Source organism: Geotrypetes seraphini, chromosome 3 (genome assembly GCF_902459505.1).
Source record: "Geotrypetes seraphini chromosome 3, aGeoSer1.1, whole genome shotgun sequence".
In the NCBI taxonomy this organism is placed as follows: Eukaryota; Metazoa; Chordata; class Amphibia; order Gymnophiona; family Dermophiidae; genus Geotrypetes; species Geotrypetes seraphini.
Genome location: NC_047086.1, coordinates 57,547,170 through 57,573,303, shown reverse-complemented (window position 1 = coordinate 57,573,303; position 26,134 = coordinate 57,547,170). Strand labels below are relative to the sequence as shown.

The following is a 26,134-nucleotide window of genomic DNA, read 5'->3' as shown; positions in this document are numbered from 1 at the left end:
CAGCACGCCGGCCTGAGCTAAGAATTGCTTCTGCGGTTTTGTAAAAAGGGGTGAGGAGGGTATGTGCATGACTATCATGAGACAGATTGTTTCACCAATTTTAATGACTCTTATTTAGCCAAAATGTCCATCAGTTTATCAAATTATTGGTGTGTGGTAGCTGTGGAAAATAAAAGCAAGCGATTACTGAAAAAAAAATACTCTTTCACTACTGTCAGGAGAATATTTCATAGTTACATTACTGGTTGACTTGAAAGAAGGCAAGCAGTGTATCACAGTGTTCTAACACACTTACAGTTCCATAACACCTCTCTCTATGCAATATGCCAAAGAACAAAGACCTCAAATATAAGAGCCCACTCAGAAGAATGTCACAATAGTATAAATCCAAAAATTATTCTTAGATAAAGTGAAAATAGCAGGAGCCAAGGAAAATGGTTCAAACACTACATAACAATATATAAGTGAATTAAATGTGGTGGGGGTGGGAAGAGTCCTCAGTTTACATGACTGAACGCTAGAAAGACCAAAGCGTCAGCTGTCACTCTTTGTACCCACTCAGGGTTAGGAGGTGTAACATCCCTGGTCTCACCTCCGCAGTGAATTACAGTGCACAAATGTGCCTCAGTATAAATCAGCATTGTATTTTTAGCCAGTTCTGCAACACAGAGAAAGTGATTATCTGCGAACGAAAATCAGCACTTTCCCTAGCATTAAATTGTATTATGGGGAGGGAGAATTTTCAGAGCCCATTTACCCAAGTTATTTGGTTGTCTGAGAATTTCCTTTCACTCAAACCAGTTCTAAAGTGCATGTACTTTTAAGCAAATGAGGATATATGTTCCAGATGAGAGGTCGGATTGAGCTAAAATTGCATATACAGACAGATAAGAGTTTCTAATCTTACAACGAATAAAGGAGGTGCAAATAAGTGGACCCTTCTCATACACTGGAAATTTTTAACAGAAAAGTACACGCTTGGAGTTGAGTGAATTTTCAGCCACTCTCCAGATCAATTGAATCACTGCATATTCCTCTCCCATCCAATGGAGGATTGGCCACTGCGCTGTGGGACTCAGCAACATCCAGAGAGATTTTCCCTGTGTCATCCCTTGATGAAGGAACATCTAGGACAGGGGTAGGGAACTCCGGTCCTCAAGAGCCGTATTCCAGTCGGGTTTTCAGGATTTCCCCAATGAATATGCATGAGACCTATTTGCATGCACTGCTTTCAATGCATATTCATTGGGGAAATCCTGAAAACCCGACTGGAATACGGCTCTCAAGGACCGGAGTTCCCTACCCCTGATCTAGGACTATGGGGCTTGATACCTCTCTTTCCCTTCTGGCGTCCAATGTGTTACTGTGTACAGCATGAGCGGTGGTGACAGCTTTGAAGACTTTGGAAGTGGAAGTTGCAGACCAAGGTTCTCTGGGCAGAGGACTCGTTCCTGCAAGCAGAAAAGCTGTGGAGAAAAGCGTTAAGGCTATGGTTCTTCTGGTCCCTTCAACAATGGTCGCGTTAGAGTGTATTTGGAAGTCTTTGGCCTTTCAGTGACAAAATAAACGGAAGACATAAGGACTTTAGCAACTAAAGTTGAAGAGTTGTCTAAATCATTAGAAGGCATAAAAATAGACCATACTAAGCAATTTAATCTGCTGCGAGAAGATATTAAAGCTCTTCAAGCATTTAAGGCTTCTACAGTTAAGAATAAAATGCTCCTACAGAGTAAGATAGAGCACATTGAGAACTTTACATTTTCCAAGGTCCTCTGGTATTCAACCTGGCAAAATTTTTAAACATTACCCAATTCAAACCCCCCCCCCCCCATTTTTACAAAGCTGTGGTAGCGGCCGCCATGCATCAAATGCTCCAATGCCCATTAAATCCCTATGGGCATTAGAACGATTACCACAGCATCAGTCACTACTTCAGCTTAGTAAAAGGAGTCCTCAGTATCTTAAATTTGTCCCTTGAAGACATTTCCCCCTATAAATAGAATTTTCTATGTACCTAATTTCTTGAGAGAAAAACCAGAGGAGCAGAATAAGGCTCGGACCTTAAAAATTTGTCAGCTTTTCTGGAAGAATCTGTTTCACAAACTACAGAAAGATCCACATTGGTGGTATCTTTTGTTTTTGAGCAGGACTTGAATGCTGTCATGAGGCTCTGTTTTTGTAATTTTCATGTATCGTTTCATGGACGAAAAAAAAAATAAGGATTTATCCAGATGTGATAAATCAAAAGAAGAGTTGAAAGTTTTTTTCTGGCCATGAGGCTGGAGGTTAAAATGTTGGAGCATTATTTTTATTGTCATATCCATGAAAATGCATAATTTGATTAGGTGGGAAAAATGTTTTTTAAGGCCTAGACCAATTAAGATCCTTCCTAGATATGAATAAGATAACAACTTAAAACAGGACATGATAATTTGCTGATGATTAAATCATATTTAGCTTTTCTGGATAAATCTTATTGTTTCTGCTTATTTGATTTTCCATTTTATTGTACCAACTCCCCCTTTACTAATATTGGGGGGTCTAATGAGGAAGATAATAGTTTTCTTCTTAATTTTCTTTAAATAAGTGGATGTTTGTAAGTTGTATTTTGTTAAAATCAATAAATAAATACCCCCACTTTTTTTTTTTTTTTACAAAACTAGCACTGATTTTAGCGGCGGTAACAGCTCCAACACTCATAGAGTTCCTATGAAAATTGGAGCTGTTACCGCTGCATCTGGCGCTAAAAATTATTTTACGGTTTTGTAAAAGGGGGGGGGGGGCTAAATAAATAAAGAAGAGTGTGCAATCAGCATGTACAGTTCTGAAGGAAAACCGGGACATAATTTTCCCAAATGAATGGGTTTAGCAAAATCAAGACAGAGAGCCCTGGGGAAGCATGAGCATGAAAGGTTTTGGAGGATAGAGTTTGCCAGCTCAAAAAAAACAACACAAAACTTGTAGCATCGAACCTGGTTTCAGAGCCAAGACAGCTATTTGTGAAATTTAGAATAGCTAGAATCATAAGAACATAAGCAGTACCTCTACTGGGTCAGACCAGAGGTCATCGTGCCCAGCAGTCCGCTCACGCGGTGGCCCATCAGGTCCAGGACCTGTATAGTAATCCTCTATCTATACCCTTCTATCCCCTTTTCCTTCAATACTGTACTCTGACCTATCACACCCTCTGGAAGCACATTCCAGGTGTCCACCACCCATTGGGTGAAGAAGAACTTCCTAGCACTGGTTCTGAATCTGTCCCCTCTTAATTTTTCCGAATGCCCTCTCGTTCTTGTAGTTTTCAAAAGTTTGAAGTATCTGTCCCTCTCCACTTTCTCTATGCCCTTCATGATCTTGTAAGTCTCTACCACGTCCCCTCTAAGTCTCCACTTTTTCCAGACAAATGTTGTTATATAAATGTATTGTAGTTAATGCATACATATTCCATTAACTTCTCAACAAACACACATTTAATGCATTTATGAAAAAAAAAAAAAACCCTGTTGTATGCACTTTTGTGACATTTTGCTCTAAAAGAGACTTTCTATCAGTGGCATCACCATCTATTATAGAAAAGAACAGGAAGTCCCATTGGAATATGTATGAGGCTAATTGTACCGAAATACTGAAATATGTATGAGTACCGAGAATTTCAGTTTGGCACTATGTACCTTCGGCAGGCATCATTGATGAAAATGAGGCTTAATAATCAACTTTTGATGTATTGATCCAAAAGACAACCTAGCTACAGAGAGGTTAATGTACTCTTCATTTGAGCTAATTTAGCCCCCTCCCTCCTCTTTTTTTTTTTTTCAAACTGCATTAGGTTTTTTTATTGCCAGCCGTGGTGGTAAAAGCTCCGACGCTCATAGGAATTAAATGCTCATAGGAATTCTATGAACGTCGGAGCTTTTACCACCTTGGCCTGCAATTTAAAAAAAAAAACCCCTAATGTGGCTTGATAAAAGGAGGAGGGGTTAGGACATTTTCTAGCATACCAGTAAAACAAATAGATGTCCCATTGTAACAATAATCTAATCTAATCTAATCCTTAGGTTTGTATACCGCATCATCTCCACGTTCGTAGAGCTCGACGCGGTTTACAGTAGGAGAAATAGGAAGGAACTACAATAATAATAATGATAAGCATCTATTGCAACAATCTTGCACTGATACCTCTGAATATTCTAGGTTCTCGGGAAGGATTGAATATTAGAGCACCAAACCCAGCAAAGGCATCTGGCAAGCTACGTAAAGCCCTATTATTATTATTATAAGTACATAAATATAAATGTATCACCATATGGAAAATACCAAATGGCCATCAAGTTCAGTATCCTGTTTCCAACAGTGGCCAATCCAGGTCAAAGTACCTGACGGAATCACAGAAATGTACCAGTAAAACATATTGACAGGAATAGGCAGTGGATTTTCTCAGGTCCATTTTAATAATAGCTTATGGAGTTTTCTTTTAGGCACTGGTCCAAGCCATTTTTAAACCCTGCTAAGCTAACTGTTTTTACCACATTCTCTGACAATAAATAACAGAGCTTAATTATGAAAATTTTTCCAATTTGTTTTAAATTTACTACTTTGTGTGCCCTAGTCCTTGTATTTTTGTATATTGGAATTATTATTATTATTATTCTACAGTAGTAGCATGCATCTGATGAATCAAGGGATTTATTCTATTACTCTGAATAATTTTTATACATATAAAACATAAGAATATAAGGTATACCATGTTGGGTTAGACCAATGAACCATCAACTCAGCATCCTCTCTGAAAGAGTAGCCAATCCAGGCCACATGAAAGGACCTGGTAGATCCTAATAGGAAGATGCACTTCCTCTTGTTCATTCCCATCAGATATTTGTGAACCTTACAACTACCTCATGAAAGTTTATTTACCTGCCCTACAGAAAGTAGTCCAAACTTATTTTCAACTCATTTCTACTGGCAGCATCTTCTGGCATTATATTTAACTTCTTTTTAATTAAAACTTTTCTTAATGCCTTTTCATTTCAATCAGAAGGTCTCTACAAGTGTTTGGATTGCGTACAAAAGATCTATTGTTATGGCATTGCTCTTTCGTTTGTATACCAGAAGTGCCATCAGATAGTACAAATCCCGAGGCAGGTGGTTTCCTGCTGAAATACAAATCTGTATTGAGTCTTTTTATGTGTGTGTGATATTCATCAATAAATACTATGATTTTTCTTTCATTCTGGGTTCAAGTCTGTCTTGAGAAGATGATTGTCATGGCCTTTCTCCATGAGTTTTGAGCATTTTTAAGGCATGTTTGTACATTGTAACTCTTTTCCTGCTCTACCCAGACCATGTCCCTGGGAATGCCTATGTGTAAATGACATGAAAATAGGAACTATCGTTTCTGTGGTCCTTGCTTGCTATAGATATTTATTCCCATACAATTCTAAAATAGGCATTTTCCAAGCACCCTTTTTTGCCCAGTTGCCCGTACTTCCTTTCCCCCAAGCCATGAAATAGGTCTGCACCCATTAGACTTGGGGGAAGCCACTGCTTGCTCTGGGATGAGTAACATGGAATATTGCTACTATTTGGATTTCTGTTAGGAACTTGTGACCTGGTTTGGCCACTGTTGAAAGCAAGTTTCTAGGCTAGACCCTATATGGCTATTCTTATATTCTTAGAAATTTGTAAAATACACATTTCTATTTTATGAATATCTACTGGACAATACTGTAATCTAGATGTGCATTCATGTGTTCCTTGTGCATGTAAACATCTAGAATGCTATAGCACTATCAGGTATCTTTATACATACTTCACTTAAGTGCTAGCATTTTACAAATACCTACTTAACTTACATAGGTGCATATTTGCAAGGGGGGGCATACACAGAGGAGCTTCATGGACGGTACATATCAAGGCTCTCACTTATGTACATAACTTACAGAATGTTGAAAGTTATACACGTCCCTGTTACATTCAGGCACCTGTACGTATGACAGCTCAATGACTAGTGGGTACTTAAATAGTAGATGCACCATAACACATGAAAAGCAGCATATACTAATGCTTGACGTATGGGAAACAAAGTTCTGGATTTAGAGGCTGTGATGGAAGAGGCTTGTTTTGGATTAGGTGGTGATCACAGAGATGTGGCTCATGGAGAACCATGCCTGGGATATACGAGTTATACCAAGTTATAATTTTCAGGAAAGACAGGGTAGGAAGAAAAGGAGGGGTGTGGTGTTATATATTAAAAAATAATATATAATTAAAAAATAATATAATAAATAAATAATTTGGGGAATCAAAAACAATTGTTAAAACTATTGAATTTCAAAAATCAAAAATGACTAATATCAAAATTCAATGAAAGTGAAAATTCATCACAAAAGAAACTACAAATATGTAGAGAGTGTGTTAGAATAATAAATCTTTGTTATTATGAATGCTCAGTTCGAAAGAACCAATACAACTCAGGCAGCGCCATATTGAGGTGTTCAATCAAGACATCATTGCATCCACCTGCCTACCCTAGTTCGTAAAAGCTCGCTCAAGAATGGCTATAAAGCTCTAAAAAGTCATTGATATTCAAAAATATAAAGATAGAAAGCTGTTACTTAGCTCAGAAATTGAAGCTTTCCTTGGGTGACTTGTGGCAGGGGTTCTAAAGAGAAATGTCCATACGATCGCTGCTGCTGAAATCAATAGAAGTGATGAAAAACGTGAAAAAATCCCAAAACCATATATGTGAACCAAAATTGTGCTGTATCCAGAACTTCCTCTTCTTCTACACTGATTGTGTTTCACGTGTCTTGCTTCATCAGGAGGAAGATTGGGAAAAACTATCCACAACAAAAAACAAAAGACAAAATACAAGCGTCAAACTATGACGGCTTTTTAAACTGATATCATCTAATCTATCTGGACATGTCCATATAAAAATCATAAATCTCAAAGTGTATGTCTTACAAAACTAAAATGTAGATACCTTCATGGCTCCGAACAGAAGGTTAACAAATCGAGCATGTCCCGCCATGTCCATGTATAGAAAAGCATTTCCTGAGGGAAACGAAAAGACATAAATACATCTGACCTATCCCTCGATTCTCCAATCAAGAAACACAGAAATACAATTACTATCTCAATGGAGAAGAAAATGTCAATAACGTGTGGTCCATTCAATTTCTTAGTTTAATCCATATGGTATAACTGTGTTTCAAAAAAAGATCAAATGTTGTCCATGGTATAACAGTGTTTGAGAGATACGTTTCTGAAAATCAAAGTGCCTGATTACACAAAATCTTAGATCAGTCAAAGAATGATTGGCCTGATACCAATGTGAGACTAAAGGGGCTTCAACTTTATTTTTTCAAATACAGCTCAGGTGTTCAGCAATCCTCAGTTTGATGACTTTCTTAGTTTGGCCTATATAGATTTTCTTACATGGGCAAAAGATGACATAAATGACTTGAAAGTGTTACAATCAAAATTACCTTTTATTGAATAGATCTTATTCGTGTGAGGAATCTCTATATGGACAGTACACAGGTAGGCAGCTGAAATGTAGGCCTGCAAAATGCTGAGCTACATTTTACGTGCCTATACAATACTGTAGGCATGATTCTACTATGGCTTGAAATATGTTGGCCTACATTTTAATCATAAAAGTAGATGCTGCAGCCGGCTGAGCTGATCAGGGTGAAAATATCCCTGCTGTGATCAGTTCATTCAGCTGCAGCTGAGGTCCCCACTCCTTTTTACCCAACACCCCCTGATACCCCCCATATACTCATCTGAAATCAGCAAGAGGGATGCCTACTCCTTCCTGTCACCGTGCCCCCTCGATCCCCTGACACTCTACTCCAAATCCCCAAACCCCCCACCTGATACCCCAACACCTCAGACTGACACCCTAATACCCCCATCCTGACACCACTGATACCCCAATAGCCCCCTGAACCCCTCATACCTTTAGAAGAATACCGACACCTGTAACCCGTTTGGGTTAAAGAATCCTTGCAGCACTGGCCCACATATCAGTTGAACCATTGCCATTTTCAAAGGCGGTAATAGAGAGACATCTGACCATTCCCTTGAAACCAGGCAAATATTGTGAGGGCCCTCTGGATGAGAGAAATCCTGAGGATGGATTCCCGAGTCAGGGGGGTCTTCTTCTCAGGGTACCCAGGCCGGGTCCAGAAAGTTGTGATTTGGAGTGCCTATCTTGAGGTATGAGAAGATGTCAGAGCCAAGAATGCCTTGTGTGAAGGCCTCCCTGAAACAGAGAGCCTTCATGGTTAAACAGAAATAAAAAGTTAGCTCTATTTTCATTTTAACACCGACGTTAAGCTGAAATAACATTTACTTTAAAATTTACATTGTGTTCGTGTTAATGCATTATTTCTGACTTAACATGATTTTTTTTTTTTTACTTTAGTCTTATAACACAAGGTCTTTTGTTAGCTTTTGCAGTTGAAACTTTCCAATGGATATGGTTGGAGAGAGCTTTGCATTTTGGCACTTATTTTTCAAAAGCGGCCATAAATTAACCCCCAAAACCGTGTTCCTGATAGAAAGCATTGTATAAATGAATTCCCTAGGATAATTTTCAAAGTAGAAATGTGCACATGTTTTTGATTTGAAAATCTGACTAAGCCCACACAAGAAAATGTAGAGTGTAAAACTGTAAAATATTCAGTTATTGAAATAGCATCTATCAAAATAATATACAATTAGAATAAAAGCTTTAGCGTGTCGCAGTAGAATACACTAAAGTGCTTTTATAGTTCTATGTCTAAGGGGGATAAACATCTTACTTTAAGTGCCACGTTTGTGCTTTGTATTACCCGACATTTTTCTTGTCCAAAGCTGCATTGCCATGCCCTGTCTGCCTGCCCTGGGCATGCCAATGCAGTACTCACTAGTGTTGTGTACTGGCATGCAGATGAGCCCGTTTCAATTCCTAATCCTAAGTCAGCCTGACTAGGGCTAGGAATGTCACAGTGACAGCTGATGCCCGTTCCTGCGATGTAATAATTACTTCAGACTGAAAAAATCCTGGGTGTCAAATATACTAGGTATGCTACTGCCTTCTCAGTCTCTTTTCAAAGTTTTAGAGAATGACACGGTGACAAAATCCATCACTGTTCCCGTCCCCACGGAAACCATCTTCATGTCATTGTTTAAGGACAGAGGGAAGAATCAGAGTATGAATGGCCACAACCACTGACCCCCAAGCTTTGCTTTGAAGAATGCTGGTGTAGAAGGATTGAGGTTGAAATAGACACTAGAAAATGACATGGGATTATTTCCTGCGGTTATCCGCGGGGATGGGAACGGTGATGAATTTTGTCACCGTGTCATTCTCTAGTTTAAATCTTCTTTTCCAGAAGGCCCCAGTGTGGCAGCCATTCTATAGGCTGCTGATTCTGCCTCAAAACTTTCTGTCTGCCACAATCCACCTCCCTCTGATGCAACTTCCTGTTTCTGTCTGGGTGAATCGCACCAGAGGGAAAGTTTTGGGGCTGTGCTGGCATCCTGTGAGAATGGCTGCCATACCAGGGACCCTATGAAACAAAATATTTTGAAAGGAGACTGTGAAGGTGAGGGTAAAGGAGTGAGGGAGACAGACAGAAGAGAAAGAGATGCTTGAACTGTGGTGCCCCCTGGAGCAGTTTTAAGTTAGTCTAGGGGTGGGGAGGTATGAGAACATGGAGAAATGCAGAATGGAGGGAGGGGAGATATTGCACTGCAAGGTACAGAAAGGACGAAGGGAGGGAGAAATGTTACACTTGGAGGGAGAAAAGATGACTTAAGGAAGGGAGAGATGTCAGATTCCAGAGAAGGGTTATGGAAGAAGGGAAAAAAAGATGCCAGACCTGGGAATGGAAGGGAAGGAGGGGAGAGAGATATGCCAGACTGCAGGAAGGCGAGGAGAGAGATGCCAAACTATGGGAAGGAAAGGAGAGAGAGGCCAGAGTGCATGGAAATGGGGAGGGAAGGAGAGAGAGATGCCAGACCATGGGAGAGGAGAGAGATACCAGGCTGTGGGAAGGAGAAGAGAAAATTTCCAGACAATAGGAGGGGGAGGGAGAACATAGAGATGTCAGACCATAGGAGAGGGAGAGAGAGGGAGAAGATGGTACACAGCGATGGGTGTGGAAGGAAGAAAGATAGAAGAAATGTTTATTATAGATAGATGAGAATAGGGGAGGAAAAGAGGGAGGGGATGGTATACATGGATAGATAGGAAGGGAAGGTAAGACATGGAAAAGTAGATAGATTTTGAAAAGAATGCAGAAAAATGGAAGAAAGTTAAAAATATGAAAGATTAACGCCAAAGAAGGATGTAGGGCAGAAAATGAAGAAGAAGAGAAAAACAGCAAATGGATAAGAAGGCCCTGGAGACACAGTTAAGAGCACAGAGAGAAGGAAATACAACCAGAGCCTGGGAAAAGAAGATTAGAAATATAAAATCAGCAGACAACAAAGGTAAGGAAAATGATTTTATTTTCAGTTTAGTGATTGAAATGTATCAGTTTTGAGAATTTATATCTGCTGTCTATAGTTTGCACTGTTCAGGAAGAAATTATTTTCTTTTTATTTCTCTGGTGTTCTATTGTATGTAGAGTTTGGCATCTTAGGGTTTTATTTGTATATATTAGTACTTTTAGTTTGTGGTCCTGTATTTGCAAAGGGGTTATTTATCTGTGTTCTGCATGTGTGACCAATGTGATGCCAATGTGAGACTAAAGGGGCTTCAACTTTATTTTTTCAAATACAACTCAGGTGTATGTTGAGAAGCATACAGTGTAGTTTAATTGGGTGTATATATGAAAAATGAATGGAAAAACTGCATTACAATTAGTACTATTATGATCTCAAGCCAGTTGACTGGTTGCTGATCATAGCTTTTACAGAGCTGATTTTACTGCATTTATCTATTGCTCTGGGGACAACTGAATGACTTTCTCAGACAGTGATAAAAATTCTTCATAAACCAGTTACAGGGAGCCATCCAAAGCAGAACATCTTGTGTTAACCGTGGCTTATAAAATGTCTGCAGTCAGTTCACCAAATTTAAAGCCAGAACAATTGCTACTTAAGGTTAGGCAAATATTTTAAATAATACTGCCTTTTTGTGGTTACACATTCAAAGTGGTATACGGGTACTTATTTTGTATCTGGGACAATGGAGGATTAAGTGTCTTGCCCAGGGTCACAAGGATCAGTCCTTGAATTTGATCCTACAACCTCTGGGCAGAGGCAGCAGCTCTACCACTAGGCCACTCCTCACCTCTATTCTGAATTTCAAAAGTCTGTCATTGGGAGACTACATAACAGCAAGTAGGCTATTAATGAATGTATAATGAGACATTTGGGGCCCAGCTGGCTCAGGGTTTGTGGAATGTATTATCAGCCTTATTAAAATATGCATAAGCTTTGTGCTGACTATAGCTTATAATACAGCTACAGCTTTACTGTACATTCTTTGTACATTTCCTCACTGAAATCTCCTCAGGCTTTGTACTGAAAACAGGACTCCTCTGAATGGCCAAACACTATTGAACTCACGCTGAGTTATATTGGCAGTTGTATGAGGTTCTTATTCAATTATCCCTTACTTCTGAAATCTTAGTGTTATCAGCCAGACTCTGTAGTTCATGAACAACTTTCTTTAATAACACTTCCAACTAATGACTTCACGGAAGTTCAACTTTTACAGAATCTTCTTACTCCAGTGGTCTCAAACTTGCGGCCCGCCAGGTACTATTTTGAGGCCCTCGGTATGTTTATCATAATCACAAAAGTAAAATAAAACAGTTTTTTGATCATATGTCTCTTTAGATATAAATGACAATATTATTATTAAGACTTAGCCAAAAGGAAAGATGTATAATCTATAAAGAGTTTTACCTCATGCAAAATTGTCATTTCTTTAATAAGACATTAACTCTTTTTTTCTGAGGCCCTCCAAGTACCCTGCAAGGAGTGTGAGCTTGAGACCACTGTCTTACTCTATCAGCCACTTCAATTCAAAAAGGGAGCTGGGAGTGAATCCACACCTTGTGGAAATAACACTGTTCACCAAACTTAAATATAAAATTAAGCTGTGTTAGATTGTTAGAAATAAAGGGTGAAAATGTGAGAGACCAATACTAGACTCAGGTTCTCATACGGCCATGAAGTCTTACAAACTATGGCAACTGTTCTCTTTCAGTAGGATGAGCTTAAGCTCTATAGTTCCAGTCTAATCTCTGGGAGAAAAAAAAGCTTTCTGGGAATTTAAGTCCACAGAGCACACTTCACTTATACATCTTTTCTTATACAAGAAACTGAGCAAATGGCCACATAAAATGAGGGCAGAACAAGCTTCATTATCCTTTTCTCTTTTTTTTTTCACATGTAAAATCATTTTTCTGATAATCCCCTACAGAAAAGAGCAAAGGAAGCTCAAAGCATATATTTAGTAATACTATCAGCTTAAATAACAACAAATTGCTTACAAATATTCATGCACCACCTTGCTTCATTGGATCACACTTAGGAACATGTATTTAGATTGGTTTCACAGCAAATACTAGGTAAGAAATAATAGCAACACACGTAAACAAAACTCATTCTTTATAGACTGACCCAAACACCTGCAATGAGTTAGCATGCAATACAGTATAATGATCTGCTGGCCTACAGGGCTAGAAAAATACCTTCTCTCCTTGATTCAGGTTTTGCTCTGTTTCATAGAATGGTAATTCAGTGAAAAAAGCACAAAAGGCCTCAATGAACAGGGACTTGGTTTTATAGACCCAATACGAGCCGTGTTTCAGCATGCAACGCCTGCATCAGGAGTTGACCAGTAGGCAAAATACAATTGCCAGGAGTAAGAGATTCCTCTCTGTGCTCGAGTTTTAGGACTTATTCTGATCCCCAAAGTTTGGTAATCGTATTTGATCAATAAAGACAAGTCCTTGTTCATTTTTTTGATGTGTGGTGCTCTGTCCCTCTGTGCTGGTCTTATAATGGCAAAGCAGAACATTGCTAGTATGCTGTCAAAGCATTGGCTATTTAGACAATTTCTACAGTCCTATCATGGCCTCTTTAACTAAACAAAAAAAAAAAAACTAGCAACAATTTTGATATGCTACTTTATGACAGCAGAGAAAGGGCCTTGTGAACTTGAGAATCATCAATCACATATAAAGGCTTGAGGTATGTCCTACTTTTTTATTCTTTTCTCTGTATTTAGATCCTTTGTATTAAGAAGGAATCTAAGCAGATTATAATTAAAAATCTAAATACAGGAAAATTCATTAAAAGAAAATATACCCCCCAATCACAGCTTAAAGTACTTATTAAATACAAATGTTTTCAAGGCCTTATGAAAAGTCCAATATTCTGACAATGTTTGAATTTGAATGGGAATTTTATGTGATTGCATACACAAAAGAACCATCAAGAAGAATTGTAAATTGAATATTTCACACAGTTGGGGACCCTAAGCTCAATGTAGAATGAAAACACAATGATTTCTGAACAACCATAAAAGTTAAAAGCTGAATATGAGAAGGAGGACAGAAACCATGTAGAATGTTAAATACCAGACAGAAACATGATGGCAGATAAAGGCCAAATGGTCCATCCAGTTTGCCCATCTGCAGTAACCATTATAATAATAAAAATCAATTTATATGCCGCAGGGCTGTAAAGTTCTATGCGGTTTACAAAAAATTAAAAAATACAAATTAAGAGAAGAAATTAAACAACAAAATAATTAGAAACAATACTATAATGATCTGGATGGTTCATCAAGTTTACAATATCCATGCCAGTTAGTTGCCTAAATGTTTCAAGAAGAAATATGTCTTTAAATGTCTCCTAAATTCCATATAGGAATCAGAAAACATAATCAGATGTTCCAAGTCCTTACCCCATAATGCTGCTTGATATGACAGAAGATACTGATGATGTTTTTAAAAAAAATTTGCAGCCTCTAAAAGGCGGGAAAACAAAATTCAAATGCAAATTTTTCCTGTGTTTATTGGTTGCAAAAGAGAAAAGATCAGTTATATATTTGGGAGATAAACCAAACAGAGCCTTGAAACAAAAGCAACCAAACAAACTTTACCCGCGCCTCCATTGTCAACCAATGCAGTAGCCGATAGGAGGGTGATCATATTTCTTCAACTCAAAAAATCAACCTGACTGCCACATTTTGGACCATGAGCATGAGGCTGTGTATTCCTCTGAGATATTGCCAGATAGGCAATATTACAGTAATTAAGCTAATAAGTATAAGGGACTGCACCAGAATTTTAAATGATGAAACATCAAAATATGCCCTAATGGATCAAAGCTTCCAAAGTGTGAAGAAACCTTTTCTAACCAAAGAATCCACCTGGTTCTTCATAGTCATATCTTGATCAAATATTATACCCAAGATCTTAATGGTCGATTGGACAGGATAACTGAATTTATTTATGATCAAAGATGTCTTAGTAGCATATGGGGATGGAGAGTTGAGCTTTAATTTGAATTCAGTTGAGCTTTAATTGAGTTGAGCTTTAATTTGAATTCAGTCATCCACTGTTCCATTGAACCTAATATTTCTCTTGCCATAAGGATGAGTTATCTCTTCCTCTCTCTAAGAGATCCCACGTGACTATCCCAGGCTTTCTTGAAATCAGACATAGTCTTTATCTCCACCACCTCTACCATTTTAAATTCTACCTGGACTTGAATAGGCAACTAATCTAACGTAGCAAGCAATGGAATAGTCCGGTCAAACCTCTTCCAAATAAACAGTTTTGTAGTTGTGTTCTGCAATAATTGTAACCTATTACAAAGTTTAGATGATAGGCGTACACCTGAGTGGTATGTCACGGGGCCAGCACCCAGAATGGATTATTTTTGTTTATTTCCTCTCCTGCCGCAGATCCAATGCCTCTCCTCTTCCTCTCTGAGTCTAATACCCTTCCGTCCCCATTCCCCCTCAAGCCTAGCACATCTTCCTGTAACCCCCTCAGACCCTCAGCACATCCACAGTCCACAAAATCTATGAGTCCTTCGCTGGTTCCAGCAGCAGCAGTGGTAACAAGTTGTCATGACCAACCTGAATCTTTCCTTCTGCCGCTTCCTGCTTCTCTGATGTAATTTCTTGTTTATACATGGGTGGGATGCTGCAGAGGATAGGATCCAGATTGGACTAGACAGCCTGTTACTGCTGCTACTGCTGGTATCCATGAAGGAACCATAGGTTTTTGTGGACCTGGGAGACACTGAGAGAGAATGAGAAAGATACACTAGATTCATAGGGGAGGGAGGGAGCAGAGGAGGTACTGGATTCACAATGGAAGAGATAGGAGAGGTGCTGGATCCAAGGGGGAAGAGATAGAGGAAGGCAGAGGGAAAAGTGCTGGATATGTGTAGGAGAGGGGGAGAGGAGAGATGCCAGACCTTGCCTGAAGAAATAGGGGAGAGAGGAGGGACATCTCAGACCGTAAGGGGATGGGGATATGAGGAGAATGAAACATACCAAACCATGGAGGATTGGGGGGGGGGGGTAGGTGAAGGAGAGGTACTAGACCAGAGATCTCAAAGTCTCTCCTTGAGGGCCACAATCCAGTTGGGTTTTCAGGATTTCCCCAATGAATATGCATGAGATCTATGTGCATGCACTGCTTTCAATGCATATTCATTGGGGAAATCCTGAAAACCCGACTAGATTACGGCCCTCAAGGAGAGACTTTGAGATCCCTGTACTAGACTCATGGGGAAATATGGGAGATGAAAGGTGCTTGACCCATGGAGAAGAGATGGAGAGAGCCAGAGCAGTAAAATTGTCTGAGATCTTTTCTCCTCCCCATTTAGTGTAAAATGAACTACAATTGAACTGCAAATCACTAAATCCCCCTTTGTCCCAGGTACATTAGACAGAGTGTGAGACTACCAGGACAGATAGGGAAAAGTTCTTGAGTACCTGAATGTAAACCACTTACCCCCCTCTTTTATAAAGGTGCAATAAGCTTTTTAGTGCACGCTAAACGCTAATGTGTGCATGTTATCTTATGGACACGTTAGTGGTTAGGGCATGCGTTGATTTAGTGCGCGCTAAATCCGCGCTGAAATGCTTAGTGCGCCTTTGTAAAAGAGGGCCTTAGGCTATAAGTGGTATATAAATACAAAAACTGCTGGCAGAGTCTCTCAGGGTCTGTTATGGTGGTCCGGGGAGGATGTGTCTTAAGGGAAACTTTTGCCAAGCACTTCTTCTTAGGGACTGATTTCCAAAGCACAGTAAGATTTTATAGTTACTATAGGATAATGGCTAAAATTAATGAGCAGTAACTACAAAGCCTCTGCGTTAATGTCTGGGAGATTACCAATGTTTTGTCATTCTGTTAACACAGAAAATAATCCTTTACCTCCTGTAAAGTGAATGACAGATATTGTGATATTAGTTAACTCCAGTGCACCCATTCAGGTGGTGTTTTCTGTACTACAGTATCTGCAATATTAAGAGCCTTGTTTACAAAAGCATATTAAGCATTTTCATAACTCAGTTGGTGATATTCCACATTGACTACTGCAATATAGGGCTCCTTTTACAAAGTGGTGCTAGTGGTTTTAGAGCATGCGCTAGACGCAAACGCCAACATATAGCTGGCATTAGTGTTTTCCATGTAGCGCGGTGTTAGCGTACGCTAAAAATGCTAGCGCACCTTCGTAAAAGGAGCCCATAGTCTATATGGGATGCTTCAGTCTGTTCAAAATTCGGCAGCTTCATTAATTTTTAGAGTGAGAAGATGGTCTTGTTGCTCATGAAGCTGCACTGGTTGCCAGTGGAGGCAATCTCCATATTTTTTCTTATTTTTGTATATGATATAACCCTAAGCTATATGTTAGTCAATTTACCCTTCCCCCCCCCCCTCCCGAAACTCAGTGTTACATTCAAGGGAATTCATGAATTTTACAGGAAGATAGTACACAAGTCAATATACTCTGCTTGGTTTTCTTATCAATCCACCAAATTGTGGAATGTGTTACCTATACGAAATTATGATCAAAGAAAACTATGGTCCTCTTTTACTAAATACTGAGCTCAAGAGGCCAAATATAAGCATAATTGTCATATTAAATTAGCACATAATAACAGTTACTAGAAGGCTGAAGTAATAGTTGCTATGGCTAAAGATGGAAAAGGGGTGGAGAATCAATAGGTTATGAACGTGGACAGGGGCTTTCCATGCAGAGTTTCCTGTCAAGGCTGAGAGTGCTGTTATTCCAGGTGTCTATAGCGGGTTGTGATCTTGGGTGCCCTATCTTGGTGGAGGGGGGGGAGGGGAGGAGGCTGTCAAAGCCAGCCTAGTGTCAGGGAATGTCCAAGGTTCCACTGAAGGCAGCATAGGTGCACTTAACTCCTTCTTGAGAGGAGGAGTTAAGAGCACCTGTATTGTGGTCTGTTGCTTTAGAAAAAAATAATTCACCATGATCAGTATCACAAAGCCCTCCTCAGTGTCTTGTGATACTCTTGCCATTATTCGGTAGTTTGATCCTATCGTTTATATTATACAACTGCTGCTAGTGGTCAGAGTCCACATTTTTTGAACCAGGCCTGACAGTGGGCCAGAAGAGTCCAGGAATATCTCCTTCCTCATTACACACCCACTAGTGACACCCCGATATGTGCCTGTGGAGGGGGGATTAAGGTGAGAGATAAGATTATAGTGCAGTCATACGGGAATGTTTGAATTTTTTAGATTGTGTTTTATATGTTAAAGGGGAATGTAGATATGATTGTTGTAGTTTATGAGAGTTGGATTATCTTCATGTGTTAATAACCTATGCATGCTTATTTTGTAATCCGCCTAGGGATAGGTAGGCTATAAATTTTTAAATAAATAAATATTGCTTGGAAGGGGATGGAACATTTGGGGAATGTTGCTAGAAGGGGTCAGTTTGTTTAAAGCTGCAAGCTGTGGTAATTGGACCCAGATAAGTTTAAGTTTATTAGGATTTTTTATATACCGCCTATCAAGGTTTTCTAAGCAGTTTTACAATCAGATACTCAAGCATTTTCCCTGTCTGTCCCGGTGGGCTCACAATCTATCTAACGTACCTGGGGCTGTGGAGGATTAAGTGACTTGCCCAGGGTCACAAGGAGCAGCACGGGGTTTGAACCCACAACCCCAGGGTGCTGAGGCTGTAGCTTCAACCACTGCGCCAATGAATCTACCATGCAGTAAATGTTTATCCTGTGCAGTGACTGCAGGGCAGATGCCAAAGCCACCAACCTACCCAGTTCCAGGGAAGATGTTTTGGCTAGTTCTGGTTTCAGACTTATATCCCAAAGCACTATGGATTTGTAGTCTCTGATTCTATGCATTGAAATCAGTTCTGCGGGTTTCATAAGGCGTCATGATGAGGCCGGTAGAAATCCAGGACTGGCCTAAAACTCCCTTCATGGAACTGATTAATGTGGAAGTTCTGAAGTGCTGAGCATGGCATCAACAGTTACTGCAAAGGCTTTAAACTTAGCATGTGTTAATGTTTTCAACTAAAGCATAGCAAGTGCAAAAACGCAACATGCCCTGAACAGCCAAGGCACAGTAACTCCCCACATGTTAAGTCTGTTCAGGAGCCCTTTTACTGAAGTTTTACACTTACCACAAATTAGCTGCAAAATCTAGCATGTGGTAAGTGAAAAAGCCTTTGTGGTAAGTGCACAGGATGTATGCAGCAGCTGTCCTGAACTACCATATGGGCACTGGGTTATATGCATCAGAGATTATGCAGCTGCATCATGCTATCTGGCACAGCTCGGTTCTGCCATGGTAGCACAACCCTCCTAGGTCACACTCCATTCCATTCCCTCTTTGGACTCCAAATTCTACCCCCCCCCCAATCTTCCATTGTTACAACAACCCCTGCCCTACCCCCTCGGTTCCCAAGGTCTTCCCTTATTTTAATCCCCTACAAGGTCACCCCCTTCTGATCTTCCTTTCTAGGTCAAAAACCCATAAACCACACCCAGTACATAGCTTGACCTTTCCTCCTTCCTGTCCCCTACCGGATATTCTAAGGAGCCTGCCAGGTTGTTCACTAGGTGCAGTGCTAGTCACCCTCCACTTCTAGCAATAGAGGTCATTGCTACTACTTTGGATCCTAGCATAGTCCCGATCACTCCTGCTCATGACCATTGGACCACTAGGCAGACCTCTGAAAAGATCCCAAGGGTGATTGAGAGGGGAAGAGGAGGGTCTGAAATTTTAGGTTTTTTCATCTGGGTAAGGGAATCCGGCAGGGGTGGCCTTTGAAAGAGGTCAGACTAGAGCGTGATCACATAGGAGGATCAGAACAAGGGAAATCTCAGATGGGATCAGAACAGGGGGTGACCCCTGAGGGAATGGAACAGGATAACATCAGAGGGGTGCAGTGACACAGCACTACAGAATTCAGCAGCCATGCTACCAGACTGCTAATAGTGCAGCTATACCTATTGTCTCCTCTTCAGGTGGTGTAAGGTACAGTTCTGATAGCTAGTGTGTGATACCGATCCATGAGCTAGTTGTCACCAACAGTCACTCCTTCACTCCACCATATCATGCCTACTACTATGTTCTAGCTGTCAGCATTGGCCACTCCTTTGCTTCACCGCTCTTACCTATGTTAATCAGCTAGAGTGGGATTTTTTTTTAATCACTCTGACTGTTTAAATCCATGTTAGGCATTAGCATAAGTCTTCTCTAGCTGCTTAATGCAGCGTATTAAACACTTTAAAGCTCTTTTACTAATTAGTGTATTTAAAATAAATCTGCTAAATGTATTTTTCACTGAATGTATAGTTAAACTCTGGAACTCATTGCCAGAGGATGTGGTAAAAGCAGTTAAGGTAACTAGATTTGAAAAAGGTCTGGTCAAATTCCAGGAAGAAAAGTTCATAAACCTTTACGAAGATAGATCTGTAGAAAGCCACAGCTCCTCCCTGGAGGTAAATAGCATTGACATTTTGGAATTCTGCCAAATATTTGTAATCTGGCTTGGCCTCTGTTGGAAACAGGATGCTGGGCTCGATAGACCTTTGGTTCATATGCTCTTAAGGCCTATTATTTACCCAGTTCCATATTAGCTGTCAATGTGGCAATTCCCATGTGTTAACTGCTAAAGTGCTGTGTTAAATGCTGTATTAGCAACTAATGTAGGTTAGTAAATAGGCTCTGGATTTTTTTTTTTTTTAAATATAAGACAGTACTTAAAATATTTGCCTTACAAACAAGTAATCAACAATGTCCTCAGACTGAGTTACCCCATCCCAAATACTGTTCAATAAACAGTGTTTTTAACAAAGTCTAAAGAAGTAGGGATTTCAGATATTTATATATTTTTTTTACTTTTGAACCTTCCAATGTTGTCTGCTTCCAATATGAAGATATATAAATAAGGAGCTCTACAACCAACTTTTCTAAATTAGATTTATAAATTAAAGAGAAATGTAATTGCCAATATGTAGGGAGAGCTAAATAATGTTTTGAATTAAAATAAAGATGCAATAACTGTTTTAACAAGGAATATCTAATACAATCATGCATTATGTTTATTATATATTGTCATATTAGTTTCTGTGTTTTCGTGCAAAACATTTTTTTTCAAATAAAAGTATTCAACTGTTTTTTTATGATAAAAGCTGTATATTTAATTGATTATTATTTTGTTCTGATTGTTAGCTGATGTGAGGATCATGTACTCATGATGGATTTATGATGTGAGAGGGGGGCATTTGTCTTCAACATGCCCTACTTATTAACATATATGTATGATCTTTCTACTAAAGATTTTTTCCATAGGCACTGATTCTCACTTTCCCCAGATATATGAAGGGCAATTCTATAATAGGGTGCCTATATTTACAAGGTGCTTGTCACTTGGGCATGGGAGTGCATAGAACACTGTTATTTTCAAGGGTAAGGGTACACTTCCTAGATTCTGTAAATGGTGTGTGAATTTCCACATGCAAAATTCCAGGCTATCCTGAGAGGCATCCAGAACTAAACTGGCTAACGAGCCAATTAGTGACAATAACTGGCATTGATTTGCACCAATCTGGATTTGTGCGTGCCTTTCAGCAAGTGCTATTCTATAAAGCTATGCATGCAAATCATAGAGTATAACTCAAAAGGAGGTTTGGTCATGGGAGGGGCATGGAAATGTCACTACTATTTGGGTTTGTGCCAGGTAATTATGACTTGGATAGGCCACCATAAAGATGGGATACTGGGCTAGATGGACCATTGGTCTGACCCATTAAGGCTATTCTTATGTTATGTTCTTATGGGTGGGTTTGGGTGTTCACTAGAGATATGAGCAGTGTTACTGAATACCGGGTTTCTGCATCTAAATTATGCACCTGAATTTACACCAAATTCCAGTTGGTATAAATCCTTGCGACTAAAGGTTGACGTAAAAATTGGCTTTAAGTACTGTTCCATAAAGAGCATGCAACTTGGAGTTCAGTTTAGAGAATAGTGCTCTGCACAGGTTATTTTTTTCAAAAAAATTGAACTGAACTCACATTCAAAATAGTAACCCAACCATGGACAATGACCAACAATTTCTAAGTCACTCAGAAACATGAAACTCTTCAAGGGGGGGACCACACACCCCTAGTGGTGAACCAGAGTTTGCCTTCCAGTTTCCCTAATGTTCTTTCCCAATCCTATCCAGTTTTGTCCGTATTGTCAGATAAGAAAGCACTGTTTTTAACTTAAAATAACAATTATATTAATTTTCTTTTTTTTAATGTTTTTACCCCAATTGTATTTTCTTATGTAATTCGCTTAGAAATGTTAAGCGAACCATCAAATTTAAATAAACTTGAAACTTGAAACTTCCAGTCATTGCAACTGTTTCAATGCTGGTCACGCTCCAAGGGTGGTTACAAAAATAAATAAATAAAGATTGTTACCCTTGGAGCGTGACCAGCATTGAAACAGTTGCAATGACTGGAAGGCAAACTCTGGTTCACCACTAGGGTGTGCGGTCCCCCCTTGAAGAGTTTCACATTTCTGAGTGACTTAGAAATTGTTGGTCATTGTCCATGGTTGGGTTACTATTTTGAATGTGAGGTCAGTTCACTTTTTTGGATCCTAGCATTTTCTGACTTCCACTAGTTTTCAACTAGTATTACCCCTGCGATTTCAAAAAGAAACAGGTTTTTTTTTTGGCACTATTTTTTGAGCACCATTTACCAAATCTAGAGGTCCTTTCACTAAGGCGCGCTAACCAATTTAGCGCATGCTAATCGATTTAGTGCATGCTAAATAGTGTGTGCTAAATGCTAAGGCGTGCCCATTATATTCTATGGGCACTTTAGCATTTAGCGTGCGCTAATCTTTAGTGCATGCTAAATTGGTTAGTGCGCCTTAGTAAAAGAACCATAAGGGACAGCATAGTATCTAAGCATTATTCTGTAAGGACTTGTAGAAGTGACATAGGGCCTAAATGATTTGGGAAGGGATAGGTAAGGCTTCCACATTCCTAACTTACAGAATGCTGTCAGTTATTTATTAGTTCTTTATTTTAAAGGGCCAGATCACACGATGCCACATGGCAGTGTATCATCTGCAGAACTGGTTACCAAAGAAGAGGTGAAAGGAAAAGTTGGGCCTGTCATTATAGGGATGGCAGATGACGAAACTTGAGGACTAATTGAGGGCAAATTTAAAGCTACATAAGAAGACATTTTGCTTCACCAAGCCATTTCTAAGTGGTCATGGGCTAAGGTGTTAGATAACACGTTAGAAATATTAATAGCAGAGAAAGCCATCAAGTTCAGGATGGAGAATAGTTTGTGAGGTTTACCTCATCTACTAGAGCAGGAGTGTCAAAGTCCCTCCTTGAGGGACGCAATCTAGTCGGGTTTTCAGGATTTCCCCAACGAATATGCATGAGATCTGTTTGCACGCACTGCTTTCATTGTATGCCAATAGATCTCATGTGTATTCATTGGGGAAATCCTAAAAACCCGACTGGATTGCGGCCTTCAAGGAGGGACTTTGACACCCCTGTATTAGAGAAATAAGGTTTGCAGAAGATTGCACAAAAAGGGAGTCAAGAGTTGAAGGACAGCACTTTTTTTTTTTCATAGTCAATCAGCTCAGCAAACTTGCCGCTTTAGAAGCTGCAACCCTGGTTGAAACCAAGGAGCTTGTCTCAGCCGATGGGTAGCTTGGCAGCGAATAATTACGGAACTGTCTAGAATATTAGAGAAAGAGGACTGAAGGAAAAATAGATTGGAATCAATGGAGAAGACAGGGGAGTTTGAAATGGTAGCGATCTATGGCATCAAATCAGCAGGGCTCATGTTGGAAAGGGGCCGAGAAGGAAATTGATATGAGACAGGGGTAACAAAGGGAAGACTTTACAGTGAGGGAGAATGCAAGTAGCAGGAGCTCAGACCAGGACACAGAAAAAGTGGAAACAACAGATGATTGAAGAGATGTGGATGAGCAAGAAAAGATGAGATTTATAGGTCCTTTTACTAAGGTGCGCTAACCGATTTAGCGCGCGCAAACTGATTAGCGTGCACTAAAGGCTAACACGTCCATAGACTAACATGCACACGTTAGCATTTAGCAGACTTTAAATCGGTTCGCACACCTTAGTAAAAGAGGGGGTTACATTGCCTTTATTGTGAGCTGAGCATGTGATATTTTGCATGTGGAATCAACTATTCAAAAACTGAGGAAAACAGGAAACCATAAACTGAAAAAAACCCAAAGTCCATAAACACAAGGTTCACTAAATTCTATATAAACATGGGTAGCAGAACAAGAACAGGAGGAAAAAGCCTCAAATAGCTCTAGAACCTAGAACAATCTTTTTATAACATTTGCGTCTTGATGATATTGTACTTCTTATTCATATTGTGCAAAAAAACACTTCCCCCCTGTTTTACTAAGGTGCGCTATGCATTTTAACATGCACTAAATATACGCGCACGCTAACTGCTAACGCGTCAATAGACTAACATGCACGCGTTAGAATGTAGCGTGTGCTAAAACGCATAGCGCACCTTTGTGAAAGGAGTCCTTAACTGACGAGTGGTCCGGAACTTCTCACGACCTTCAAACATTGTAAGCTCATGATCTGCCAGTGACGAAGAGTTCCGTTCTAGAGGCTGTTTAGGGGCCTAGAGATCTTTGAGGTATTTTTCCTCCTGTTCTTGTAATGATACCCATGTTTATATAGAATTTAGAGAACCTTGAGTTTTTGGACTCTGGTTTACATTTTGCAATTGGCCCATAGAAGAGCAAAATTAAGGGCTCCTTTTATCGAGCCCCGCTAGAGGGGTTAACACGCTTGATTTTTCATCACTTGTTAACCCCCGCGCTGGCCTAAAAACTACCGCCTGCTCAGGAGAGGCGTTAGCGGCTAGCACGGCCGGCGGTTTAGCGCACGGTATTACATGCGTTAAACCGCTAGTGCGGCTTGATAAAAGGAGCCCTAAATGAAATTCTGAATATTTGAGGAAAGGGGTAGATTAAAGACACAAAGGACAATTTTATGTTTTCTATTATTGTAGCATTGTAAACCGAGCAGATACATGTTGAGGGTCGGTTTATCAATATTTGAATAAACTTGGAAACTTGGAATAAAAGGGGTACAGGCCAAAACAAAATCAGCCAGCAAGGAGGAAAGTCCCTGAAGAGAATATAAAGAAGGTGGAAGTGGATAATAAATCAATGCCAGAATGAAAGATATTGGCTGTTTAAAATGTAAAACCCACATATGAGAGAAAGCTAAGGTTCTTTAAGTCCAGGGAATGTGCAGAGGTCAGAGCAGTACAAGAAAGAGACTCCACCACTGCGACAAGTGGTGCAACTTAAGGCTTACTAATATATCGAGCAGAGTCAAAGTGGCATCAACAAATATTGGAAATTACTGTTCCAAAAGCACTGTAGGAGTCTTGTAAGAGTGGCATTAGTGTGCTGGAAAAGATGGAAAGGACAGAAGAAGCAAGGCCTTGTTTGTGTACCTTGGAGACGGGACAAAAGGGCGCGAGACTTTGGTGCGCCGACATTGTAGCGCAGACAATTCGGCGCAAGACCCCAGCGTGCCGCCTAAAAAGTTACTTTTAAAGAGCTCCGATGGGGGTGTGTTGGGGGGGAACCCCCCCTCCACTTTACTTCATACTCTTTGCGCTGTGGGTATGTGGGGGCTGCAACCCCCTACATTATAGAGAAAACTTAACTTTTTCCTAAAAAATTGGGAAAAAGTTAAGTTTACTCTATAATGGAGGGTTCCAACCTCCCAAACCCCTCCCCCCCCATGGCAACGCAAAGAATATGAAGTAAACTGGGGGGTTTACCCACTTACACCCCGCATTGGAGCTCTTTAAAAGCAACTTTTTAGGTGGCGTGCTGGGGTCTTGCGCTGATTTGTCTGCGCTGCAATGTCGGCACGCCAAAGTCCCAAGCGCGAATGACTATGAGCCGTGTACCTTTGGCACATGGCCCGGGGCTGTCTGACTAATATAGTGATCTAAAATTGATGTCACTGATCAGGAGGCAGAAGGGACACGGGGAACCAGGAACACAGAAAGGGCAGACAATCAGACCTGTGGAGGGAGAAAGAAGAGCCACAGTGAGATCAGGTAGTTATATCAAGAAAGTCACAGTCAAAACAAGAGCCAAGAACAGCGAACGAGGAGGTGATTGGACCTTTATTGAAAAGCGACAGAAAGGTGGGGAAATAGGTTTACAGAATGAGCAAGTAATTGGATCTTAATTGGGAGGCAGCATCAAGGTGGGGAAAAAAGGAATACAGAGCAGACATCGGGGAAGGCATCGGGGGACATAAGAACTGGGGACTAGGAACAGATAAGTAATTAGACCTTGAGTGGAATGCAGCAGGGATGTGGTGAATCAGGAACCCAGAACAGGCAGGTAATTATTGATGAGGGAGCAAGTGACAGGAGGAATCAGGAACACAGAAAAGACAGGTAATCAGCCCTGTAGAGGAATAGAGGAGAGCCACAGTGAGTTTACTTAGGGCCCAGTCAAAACAAAATAAGTTATGCATGTCCCTGCTGCATATACATCATTGCAGTTATACCAGATTGATGGTTGGTGTTGCACACATTTAGATG

General features: G+C 40.0%; 1 protein-coding gene and 1 long non-coding RNA gene across 6 annotated transcripts in view; one reads left to right on the top strand and one right to left on the bottom strand.

The window, feature by feature from the left end:
• Positions 1-26,134, top strand: part of ADGRB3 (adhesion G protein-coupled receptor B3) — a 1,500,610-nt gene that overhangs the window by 389,819 nt on the left and 1,084,657 nt on the right. The window lies entirely within an intron of this gene.
• Positions 6,416-8,186, bottom strand: LOC117357100. The gene is made up of 3 exons (XR_004538767.1): positions 7,964-8,186; positions 6,983-7,053; positions 6,416-6,836 (listed from the first exon to the last, which is right to left on the bottom strand). It is a non-coding gene; the product is annotated as an uncharacterized LOC117357100 (long non-coding RNA).